The following is a 12,159-nucleotide window of genomic DNA, read 5'->3' as shown; positions in this document are numbered from 1 at the left end:
AATTTATGACATTTTGAGTATTTAACCCTCTGATGCACAACATAGGTCTAATGTGACCAGACTAAGTAAATTTTTTCTATATCTTTGCAAGATTTTAACTTCATCACTTAGTATTACAGGAGTATTACTTAGTATTTCATCAGCACAAAGCTTTGTATTATTTTTTTTCTTCTATCTGATGCTTGTTAGTATAAAAAATGGTTTTATGTATATCCATATTTATTTTATAGATAGATATATTGTGATAGAGAGATATATATTGAGACAGACAGACAGACAGACAGACAGATAGATAGACAGACAGACAGACAGACAGACAGACAGACAGACAGACAGACAGACAGACAGACAGACAGACAGACAGACAGACAGACAGACAGACAGACAGACAGATAGATAGATAGATAGATAGATAGATAGATAGATAGATAGATAGATAGATAGGAGCTACATAGATATAAAAATATTCTTGTGCTTTGGATTTCTTTTATCCAGAGTGTTAGTATGGCTCGTCCCAGTCATTCTATAGTTACAGCTGAAATGGCTGTAGAGGTGCTGCAGGATAAGAAAGATAATGGAATTCTTATTTCTGATTTAGTGTCTGAAATATCTGATGCATATGATCTAGACTATGTTCCACAGGGTCAATCTGGAGTTGCTGGACAAATAACAAGGGGTATTATGGGAGCGAGCATCACCTTACTCAGGGTAGATGGGGGACAAGCATAATAGGGCAAGCATAAACGTGTAGTTGTCATTCGTGAGGAATGTAAGCACTGAGGTGGCAATAAGAGAAGGCACTGTTCCTGTGTAATTTTATTTTGTCAATGTTTTGTTCTTTTATTTAGGCACATGCACTACAGTGATAACAATAAATGATAATATTTCAGTTTGTTATCATTTATCAGAGATTGATATGTGTGGAAAAAATGGTAAATAAACAAATTCCAGATCTTAAATGTGTTTGTCTGAATAACTACTAAAAACATGTATTGTAGTAATTAAATTATTTTATTTATTTATTGATTGATTTTTCATGTTTTCACAGATGGGCCATTTTTGACCAATGTGTGTAAACTTGATGTAGTAATACAAAACCTAAGAAAAAATAAATCATTAATTTGTGGTAAATGAAAATATATATTTTGAATATTCATGGATAATGAAATGTATAAATCAGAAGCTATATAATGCTGAAATAAATTGCTTTCAAAATATAAAACAAGAAATGCACAGGGAAGAAGGAAATAACAGGAAATGAATGGGTCATTTCAGACCCATGTTGTGCATTAGAAATGGTTTTTATAGCTTATGCATCAAAGGGTTAAGGAGATTTGGCGAAACACTCAGGGAAGCATCTGTAATCAGATGAAACTTCTTATACAGTCTCTGTGTGTCTACATTGTCAGGTATGATGGCTCTTTGACAATTCTTTGTTATACAAATTGTTTTAATATTTTATGCTGATCATGTTGTGTAATCATTTTGTACTTTTTCCGCATGTTTTAAATGTGAAATGTTAATCAATTACTGTAAATAAAATAAATGTAAAATCTTGTTTAACTCTTATATCTCCTGAAATCATTTAAATCTAGTAGATTGTTTAGGCTGATGTTTCCACAACCCATGACCAGAATTAGTCATACATTCAGGCTCAATGGATGGAGCATAGGCACAGCATTAGAGACGTTTTGATTTCTCACAATCACTAACTTAGTATGATATAATGTAGTGGCTAAATCAAACTTTCTTCATGTATGAGCAGGCATGGGGCAGCCTAATATTACATAAAGGTAACTAGTTTACAGTTATATACTCCAGTGTTTCCCAACCCTGTTCCTGAAGGCACACCAACAGTACACATTTTCGAGCTCTCCCTAATCAAACACACCTGAATCAACTCATCAGAAGATTAGAAGAGACTGCAAAACCTGAAGTTAATGGGCCAGATAGGGGAGACATTCAAAATATGTACTGTTGGTGTGCCTCCAGGAACAGGGTTGGCAAACACTGATATACTCTATCTAGGAACCAGAACTGGCGAGGATGTGTCCATGAGCAGATGTAACTTGCCAGCATACTGACTCTAAATGACTTCAGGTAAACAATGAACCATTACCTGAAAATAAGGATTTATTGGGCTAATCATTCTAAAGTAGACCTAATCACAACCTATAAGGTGATCAGCTTGAATTAGATGAACATAAATTTAAATTATTATGAATTGGAGTCAGATAAGAATATGGGTCAAAATTTGATTCATAAAACAAAAGTTTAATAATTTTTAGGGATCTGTTTATAACTGCGCAAGAAAAGACTGACACACAGAATACCTTCCCCCACATCCGTGGAAACCATCATCCAACATCTGAACCATTATGTGGGGCTTACATTTCATTTACTTCTACTTTCAAACTTAGATATAAAGCAAGTTATCACATTTCTTAAAGCTAAGAATCACTCATACTCTCCCAGTTATTTAAGAAACCTGGAGAGGTATTTCAAGCTGTTAGTACGTGCCAGCAGGCCTGACTTTAGCTTTGGAATGTAAGATGGGCCAAGCGTCATTCCAGGTGGGCCAGAAAAAAAAGGTACAGTGCGTATGGAAAGTATTCAGACCCCCTTAAATTGTTCCCTCCTTGTTATATTGCAGGCACTTGCTAAAATTATTTAAGTTCTTTTTTTTCTCGTTAATGTACACAAAGAACCCCATATTGAGAGAAAACACAGAATTCTTGACGTTTTTGCAGATTTATTAAAAAAGAAAAACTGAAATATCACATGGTCCTAAGTATTCACACCCAATTCAGACGCTCAAATAATTAACTCAGGTGCTGTCTATTTCTTCTGATCATCCTTGAAATGGTTATACACCTTCATTTGAGTCCAGCTGTGTTTGATTATACTGACTGACCTTGATTAGGAAAGCCACACATCTGTCTATATGAGACCTTACAGCTCACAATGCATGTCAGAGCAATGAATCATGAGGTCGAAGGAACTGCCTAAAGAGATGAAGACAATTGTGGCAAGGCACAGATCTGGCCAAGGTTACAAAAAAATTCTGCTGCACTTAAGGTTCCTAAGAGCACAGTGGCCTCCAGTTACTCCAGTATTCGGCATAGTAACTTTTCCAGCTTCATTCTTACTACACAGAAACTCTGCTTTCTCACCCCGACATTAAGTTAATAAAATTAAGTAAGTAATTATAGTACATAAGTCATGATGTCATGATTTCGCTCTGCGTACGGAATCAGCTGGTGGCTTTCAAACAATTTAAGACTTGTCGAAAAAAAATAAACGATATATATATATATATATATATATATATATATATATATATATATATATATATATATATATATATATATATATATATGTTGAATATTTATGTTTTATAAATGGTTAGTCTTCAAAAAAATTATTAGCATTTTAGCACTTGTAACATTACCATAGCTTTTCATTAACTTAATATTCCGGAGCTCTTGTTAAACTTATTAAAATTTCTTTTTCTTTTTTATGTGTGGAGAGGTTTTGTCAATGTTATATTGAAAACAGTTTACTTTATTTAGCCTAAAATATGAATTGTGCAGTCAGTTGTGACTCAAAAGTTGTTACATTTCATGTTAAAGAAATATTGACTAAAATGTGCCCTGTGGTTTCTGGAGTGAAATCCTGTAAGCCCCTGCTACAGAAAATAAGATACAAGATTTCAAAATTTTTGAAGGGAGCTGATCACAGAAAACTTAACTTTTAAGCTGAAGATTGATTAAGATGTAGTGTATGACAACGGTAAGTGGGGACAGTATGCTGATTGCATCAGATTGTGTGTACTGATCGTCTTATGGGTCTGATCTTTGCGAGATGGATTACTGCCTCGTTTGAACCAAGCTGTGGTGAATCGAATCGCAGGGGCAATCATGGAAATTCGTTTAGTGAAGAATCATTACCCTGCCAATCTGGACATCTCTCAGCTCTCCGTTTCATTTCATACACATCAATTACTAACAATAATGTTTGGCTTTGTTTTAGGGACTGAACTTGTGATGATGTCATAAATAAAATAAATAAATAAAATTTGAGTTAAGTAAGTTCAGCAATCTCAGTAAATACTTTCATTATGAAATTGAGTTTTAACTCATCATGCTTTCATCAGCCAGCGTTGTTTAAACCCTGCCGAGATGTCAAGAAGCGGGTGAATGAGCAATGCGAAGCATCTTCTTAAACGTGTCAACTAAAGTGAGAACCGCAAAGCTTCTATTGAGAGAGCACTGTCAAGCGTCAACTAAAGTGAGAACCGCAAAGCATCTACTGCATTTTAGCGCTTCAACTAAAGTGAGAACCGCAAAGCCTCTATTGAGAGTGAGCACTGTCAAGGTTCGACTAAAGTGAGAACTGCAAAGCATCTACTGCATTTTAGCGCTTCAACTAAAGTGAGAACCTCAAAGCATCTACTGCATTACAGGGCTTCAACTTGAATGAGAACCGCAAAGCCTCTACTCCCAGCACTGCAAAGCCCCAACCTTCAATGAGGATTCGTGAGTAAACCAGCTAATGACTGTGACTGTTGATTCTGACTTGCACTTTAAGTTTTTTTTCCTTCTCCTACAGGGACTTTTTAAACTATGGTATAATTGAACTATTATTGGTCTTGATGACAAGACAGAGTACTTTTGTTGCTTGACCATTTTGAGTTTGTTTCAAATTGATCCCTTCCTGAAAAGTTATACAATTGTGTATTTGTTTTGTGTTTGCAATGATGTGTTTCTTTGTTATTTGATTCCAGATTTAATTTTCAAACATGATTGATGGTGATGAAAGAGTATTTTGAGTGTTTTTTCCCCCTCAATGATCACAACTTGTGGGTCTGTGTTTGAACAGGAGTTTAACAGGCCTTTAAGGTTTCCTGGTTATATTGTTTGTTTTTTTTGTTTGACTTATTTGACAGTGACATACTGTCTGGCACCCCAGCATTTTAAAGCGAGTAAAGGAAACGTTACAAACTTACCTGAAAACCGCAGCGTGAGGGAAGTTTTGTTGTCTCTTTCAGGTGAAGTGTCATTGCGTCGTGTTCCGAGGATTCAGTTCCCCCTTCACAGCGCATGCACAAATTCAGTACATAAGTCATGACGTCATGATTTCGCTCTGCCTACTGAATCAGCTGGTGGCTTTCAAACAATTTAAGACTTGTCGGAAAAAAATAAACGATACTGCATTCCTCTATTACCTGTGTCTTTTATTATTTTAACTCGGGGTGATGTTTTAAATGAGTTATTTACGTAAACTTTCTTACTTGTATGGACAGCATGTATTTAAACTAAAAACATGGGGAACAAATTTTTCCAAAGACTGAGGAAAATGGTTTCCCTCTATATATTACTTAAGATTTATAGCACAGTAACGCAATGCTGGTGATGTTGTTTATATCATAATTATGTCCTTTCATTTACAGACCACTTACTTTAAACACAAAGAAAACATGTTTTTCCAGAGGCTGAGGAAAATGGTTTCTCTCTGTATATTACTTTTTTTAGGATGCACAATACAATGATATTGCCTATGTTGTAATTATGTCTAGCTAACTTCATTTACAGAACACTTTATACTGAAAACACAGTGGTACAGACTACAATGCATTCATATATACACACACACAGTTTGACATTATATAAAATTAGAAATGTGTCCTTCTGGCATCTTGAAAGTGGAGAAATATGCCATTCGATGGCATGCACACCAATATGTTGTCCAGGGAAAGACTGTACAGTTTGTTTATGCTCTTCATTACTGTGTTTAAACATATTGGGCTGGGGACACTTACTGGTACATTTCAGCCAAAAGGTATGCATATTTGTTTTAAGCTGTTTGATTTGTAATGTATACAGTGCTGTTTTATATTCATCATAGGGGCACTGCAAAACAGCTTGCAGTGAAAGGTGCTGCAGAGGCAGACTTCATTTTCGAAGAATTTCATGCCAGTGAAGCCAGAGGTCACAGTGGCAAATTAAAACCACACAAGCGAATTCCAGCAGTTACCAATGGCCTGAAATGAGTATTGACATCGAAAAGTGGGTGTGTTTTGCTGATAATCTTCTTAATGAAATTTAATATAACCATGGTAGTTTCTACAAAAAGCAATGGAATAATTAGTTAATTTATGATCTTTGTAGATCAAATAGTGTTCTGCTTGCCAGGTCAATAGACCTATCAAGCTCCAGGAGGAGTACACTCAAATAGTTGTAATATATTATATTATATTATATTATATTATATTATATTATATTATATTATATTATAATGTATACATTTTTTTTTTAATTCTGTGTAGGTGAATGAACCATGGGAATTGGTTGGGATGGATTTGATTGGGAAGCTGTCAATGACCTCTAAGGGCACCAATACATCTGTGTGCTTATTGACTACTTCACAAAATGGGTGAAAGCATATGCCCTCACTTCAAACTCTGCAGAGGAGGTCTCCTGGTGCATCATCAAAACCTTTTATAGATTTGGTGCACCAGTGAGAATCCTTCCAGATCAAGGAAGGGAGTTTGTCAATCAGGCCTGTATGGTGCTCTTTGAAAACTGCGTCTGGAAAAACCACAGACATGGAGACCAGTATCTCGATGCTGTTCTTTTCAACGTCAGGACCAAAAAACATTCCGATTGATGTTTGGAAGGGAGGCGAAGTATTTTTTACAGGTTCCTTTGTTTTTTGGTGTAAGTTTATTCACAAATTTGTTTGCTTTACATTTTTGTATTTTATATTTATGTCTTATTACTTGTATGTTTTATTTATCCTCTAGGTCAGTGACGCTGTGGAAGATGTTCTGCATACCGAGATGACCTGCCATACAGCTGCAGGACCAAGTATTTGAGGCCGTTTAAAAAAAAAAAAAGCAAGCCTCAAGACAAAGTGAAAGCCAAGAAAAGCTCCTCAGGGGCTGGTGTGCACACTTTTGTTATTGGGGAATAAGTGCTATAAAAAATGTGAAAAGTCATCAGAGTAAAGGGGGGAAATTGGATGCTGTTTTTTGGGGCCATTCACAATCCTAAAATTGGAGAGGTAAAGTGCCCATTTGATTAACGGCGAGGGTGTGGAATTTTCAAAAACTAAATTGAATCATTAAGTTCCCGTCATAGAAGACAAACCCTGCAGTCTGCAAAAGAAAAAGAGGTTTAGCATAACACAGTCTCCAGCCCCTTGCACAGCACTTCATCCCATTGCACCTTCTTTAGCCCTTTGCACAAGCCCTCTAGATCTGAGCGTAGCTCCTCCAGCCCCTTGCACAGCATAAAATGCCATTGCACCTTCTCCAGCCCCTTACACAGCACTTCATTCTATTGCACCTTTTCCAGCCTTTTGCACAAACCCTCTAGATTTGAAAGTAGCTCCTCCAGCCTCCTGCACAGCACTTCTTCCCATTGCACCTTTTCCGGCCCTTCGCACAAGCCGTCTAGATTTGGGTGTAGAACCTCTGGTCACTTGCACATCTTTTCCAGTCTTGGGGAAAGCATCACCAGGCCATAGTGAAGCTTTTGTCTAGAACCAAAATGTTTGCATTTTGATGACTAAAATTGGGCCATACAAAATGTTGTCTATGAACTTGGCATGGCTGGACCCTGACAGAGAATTGGAAGATCAGGCAGAGCAAAACAGTTTTAAAGTGCAAATTTGTCATTGTTATCGAATGATGCCAACCTTGCTTCTAAACAGCTTCCATCCTGCAGAGACCAGCTCCAGCCAAGGTTTAATTGTAATTCTGAAGTAACTAAGATCCTTGTAAATTGCTTTAAAATGACAAAATCTGGCATGGGTCATACAAAGGCTTAAAGTAGGCACAGTTGAAATCAGAATTATTAAACCGCCTTTGAATTTTTTTTCTCTTTTAAATATTTCCCAAATTATGTTTAGCAGAGCAAGGAAATTTTCACAGTATGTCTGATAATATATTTTTCTTCTAGATAAAGTCTTATTTGTTTTATTTCACCTAGAAAAAAGCAGTTTTTAGTTTAAAAAAAAAAGAAAAATTTTAAGGTCAATTATTAGGCCCTTAAGTTATTTTTTTTTTCAAAAGTCTACAGACAAACCATTGTTTTAACTTGCCTAATTATCCTAACCTGCCTAGTTAACCTAGTTAAGCCTTTAAATGTCATTTTAAGCTGTATAGAAGTGTCTTGAAAAATATCTAGTAAAATAATACTAGATTACTAGATAATTATCATGCCTATGTTTGGCTGACCATAAATAGATGTTAGAGTTAACAGGGCTGACGTTTCACGCTTCGGCCGACATTGGCCCAAAGTATGTGTGCTGTATGGGATATGTATGATGCAGTTAATAACATTATGTGAGAGTTTTGTTGTTTTGAGATTGTAAGCAAAGCAACCAACAAACTCTTTTTGAGAGTGTTGAAGCTGGCTTCTGCTGATGAAACTGCTAACTATCTTCAGTAAACTTTAGTTTTTTAATCCAATATCTGACTCCGGCTCTTCTTCATCTGTCAGACTGGTTATTTTTAGGCTAAAACTGTTGGTTCCCCTACAGTATAGTTGTCAGAGTCACCAGCGATCTAGCCCATGCAGATCGCTGGAAAACTACAAATCTGCTGGTATATGGACTACAAGATCCAATCATGCAACACACACACACCTGCTCCAAGTCTCTATTGATTACACTCCCACAGCTGATGCTGCTCATGGACTCATTAAACACATATATATGGCTCACTTTGACACCCTCATTGCTGAGTCTTGTTTATCTGTTTGTGAACTTCACGACACATTTCCTTTGCCTTGTCTTGTTTCTGACCTTCGCCTTGTTTGTTTGTTTGTCTGTACTGACCCATCACCTGTGGTTTTGACTACGACTCGGGATTTGCCTACATACATCTGATTGTGACAGTTGCTTGCCTAACCATTCTCAATAAACCTGCGTTTGGATTCAAGCAAACACAGCAAAAAATATGGATCCAGGGGGTATTAAAATCATACGTCTTTGCCAGGAAGCCCGGTCTATAAAGGAGTATGTGGAGGAATTCATCAAACTGGCACATCTTACATCTATGAGTGAGCTATGTGTAATGATATTTTTCCGTGGCTGTTCCTCTGAGCTTCTTTATTTGTCCATGCCATTGCATGAACCCCACTAGACTTTAGAAATATACATTGACCTTGCACTTTGCCGCCTCCAGCTCACAAGATGGCCACCTCCTGTCCTCCAGCTCACAAAAAGGCTGCCTCCATTCCTCCAGCTCACAAAATGGCTACCTCCAGTCCTCCTGCTCACAAAATGGCTGCCTCCAGTCCTCCAGCTCACATGATGGTAAGGGCCAATCTGTCACCAGCTGACGAGATGGCTTCCTGTTTCGAATCTGTTCCTGCTATTGTTTCTGTTCCTGAAATGCCATCACATGAGCCACAAGAATGGACACCACCACCTGAGTTGCCAGAGCTGCTGCCACCACCGGAACTGTTACTGCCAGAGCTGCCAGATCCTCCAGAGCTGCTGCCACCAGAGTCGACGCCACCAAAACTCTTTGAATCCCTTGAATGGCGGGCGCTTAACCCCTCTGAAGTCTTCGAACATCAGACATCAAATCCCCCGAATGGCGGACACCAGATCCTCCAGAATCCCTTGAATGGACAGGGGTGCCAGATCCTCCTGAATTCCTCGATTGGTTAGGGGTACCAGATTCTCCTGAATCCCTTGAATGGCCAGAGCCTCTACCTGATTCCCACGGAAGGCCAGAGCCACCACCAGGGTTCCATGAATGGCCACCAGAGCCATGTGACTTCCCAGAGCCACCAGAGCCATTTGACTTCCCAGAGCAGTGTGACTTCTCAGCACTTCCTGACCCACTGGGGTTATATGAACTGCCTGTGCCTGCTGAACCAAAGCCTGCTGATCCACTGGGGTTATACAAACTGCCTGTGTCTCCTGAACCAAGGCATCCAGACCCACTGGGGTAAGATGAACTAACAGTGCCTCCTGACCCACTGTGGTTAAATTAACTGCCAGTGACCCCTGAACCAAAACCTTCTGACCCACTGGGGTTAGATAAACTGCCAGTGCTTCTTGAACCAGAGCCTCCTGACCCACTGTACCTGTATGACCCGCCTGTGCCTGCTAAACCAAATCCCCCAAACTTACTTCAGCTCCACGCTCCAGGCCCTCTGCAGCTCCACAATCCAGGTACACCTCCGCTGCATGGTCTTGGCCCTCTGTCCCGCCCCCTGTTCCACCTCTGCTTTACCTCCCTCCTGGACTGCAGTGGGAGCGTCTGGAAGCCTGGAGGCTCTGTTGCGGTCACCAGCGATCTAGCCCATGCAGATAGCTGGAGAACTACAAATCTGCTGGTATATGGACTACAAGATCCAGTTATTCAATTCAATTCACCTTTATTTGTATAGCGCTTATATAATGTAGATTGTGTCAAAGCAGCTTCACATAAAAGGTCATAGTAAATTGGAACAGTGTAGTTCAGTTTTTAGTGTTTAAGTTCAGTTCAGTTTAGCTCAGTTCAGTGTGGTTTAAAAATCACTACTGAGAGTCCAAATACTGAAGAGCAAATCCAACGATGCGCAGCTCTACAGATCCCGAACCATGCAAGACAGTGGCGACAGAGGGAAAAAAAATTTCACTAATTAGCGAAAGTGAAGAAAAAAAAACCTTGAGAGAAACCAGACGCCCATTTTAATTTCTCCGCTGGCCAAACGTCTTGTGCAGAGCTGCAGTCTCAGTGGCGGAGGCTGGAAGCTGGCTTCAGCGAAGACTCGTCTGTCCCTGGAGCGTCACAAGAATCAGTCTCATGTTCTCCACTCCTCCATCACCACCACAGTAGCTGCTCAGAATACGGCCTGGTCCAGGATATGGAAACCTTGGAATCATCTCGTCGTTATGCAACACACATACTGCTGATGCTGCTCATGGACTGATTACACACACATATGGCTCACTTTGACACTCTCATTGCTGAGTCTTGTTTATCTGTTTGTGAACTTTGACACATTTCCTTTGCCTGGTCTTGCCTTGTTTGTTTGTTTACCTTGCCTGCTGCCTGTACAGACCCATTGCCTGTGTTTTTGACTATGACTCTACGTATGTAGGATTTGCCTACATACGTCTGCTTGCTCCTGATTGTGTCCGTTGCTTGCCTAACCATTCTCAAACCTGCGTTTGGATCCGAACTCCCTTGTCAGCGTCACTTCACGTTACAATAGTCAGCAACACTCATACTAAACTGAACTAAATCAGTTTTAATTTAACTAGAACTATTCCAACACATTCTATCACTACTTTCATGCAAGCTTGATTTGCTACATTTTTGTTCCAAATTATAATTTTTTTTATAGATTTGTGTTATTATTTTTTTTATCTATGTTAAATTGCTTTGACACAGTCTACATTGTAAAAAGCCCTATAGAAATAAAGATTAATTTAATTATAAAAAAGTTAATATTTTGATTTTGGAAGTCCCCACCAACAGGCTGACATGTATGGAAGACAAAAAACGCATTGTCTTATGCTATGTTTTGTTAGTGATATCATACATAAATCAAATAATATGATTTTTTCAGTGATAAAATTTTTCCAAACTCCTTTGCATGATGCTAAAAAAACTGATTGGTCTGATCCAGTCTGTTGTGATTGGTCTGCTGCGTGCAGCGCATGCCAGAAATGGAATGTCCATCATGGCTTAACAAGTGCAGAAATAGCAGCCATGGTACAGTATTGAGGAGATTAGGGTAAAATGAGCTAGTGGGTAAACTGACCCTATCACTTGTATCTAGGCAATCATTAATTGTATTGTCATGTGACCAGACATTTGCAGCCACATTTTTGACAGACTGTGAAAAGAAGAATTTTGGCTTGTCAAAGTACAATTTTATCATAGCACTACTAATAGCTACTTCATCTAAACAAATATATCACAATATAAATCATATACATGATGCATGTTGGTGATGTACCAGTGTTTAAAATATGCATATTGCTTATTAACATATTTGTCTGAATTTGTGACCAAGCTAGGTGAGCCACACGCTCTGGGGTAAACTGAGCCAGTGGTTCATCTCGTTCTGGTGTTTTCCCACTGAATGATGTGGTGAAAAATATAACTCAATCGTAAACATTTTCAAGTCTTCAAACTGATGCTAA

Source organism: Danio aesculapii, chromosome 18 (assembly GCF_903798145.1).
Source record: "Danio aesculapii chromosome 18, fDanAes4.1, whole genome shotgun sequence".
In the NCBI taxonomy this organism is placed as follows: Eukaryota; Metazoa; Chordata; class Actinopteri; order Cypriniformes; family Danionidae; genus Danio; species Danio aesculapii.
Note: the sequence above shows the minus strand (reverse complement) of the source record.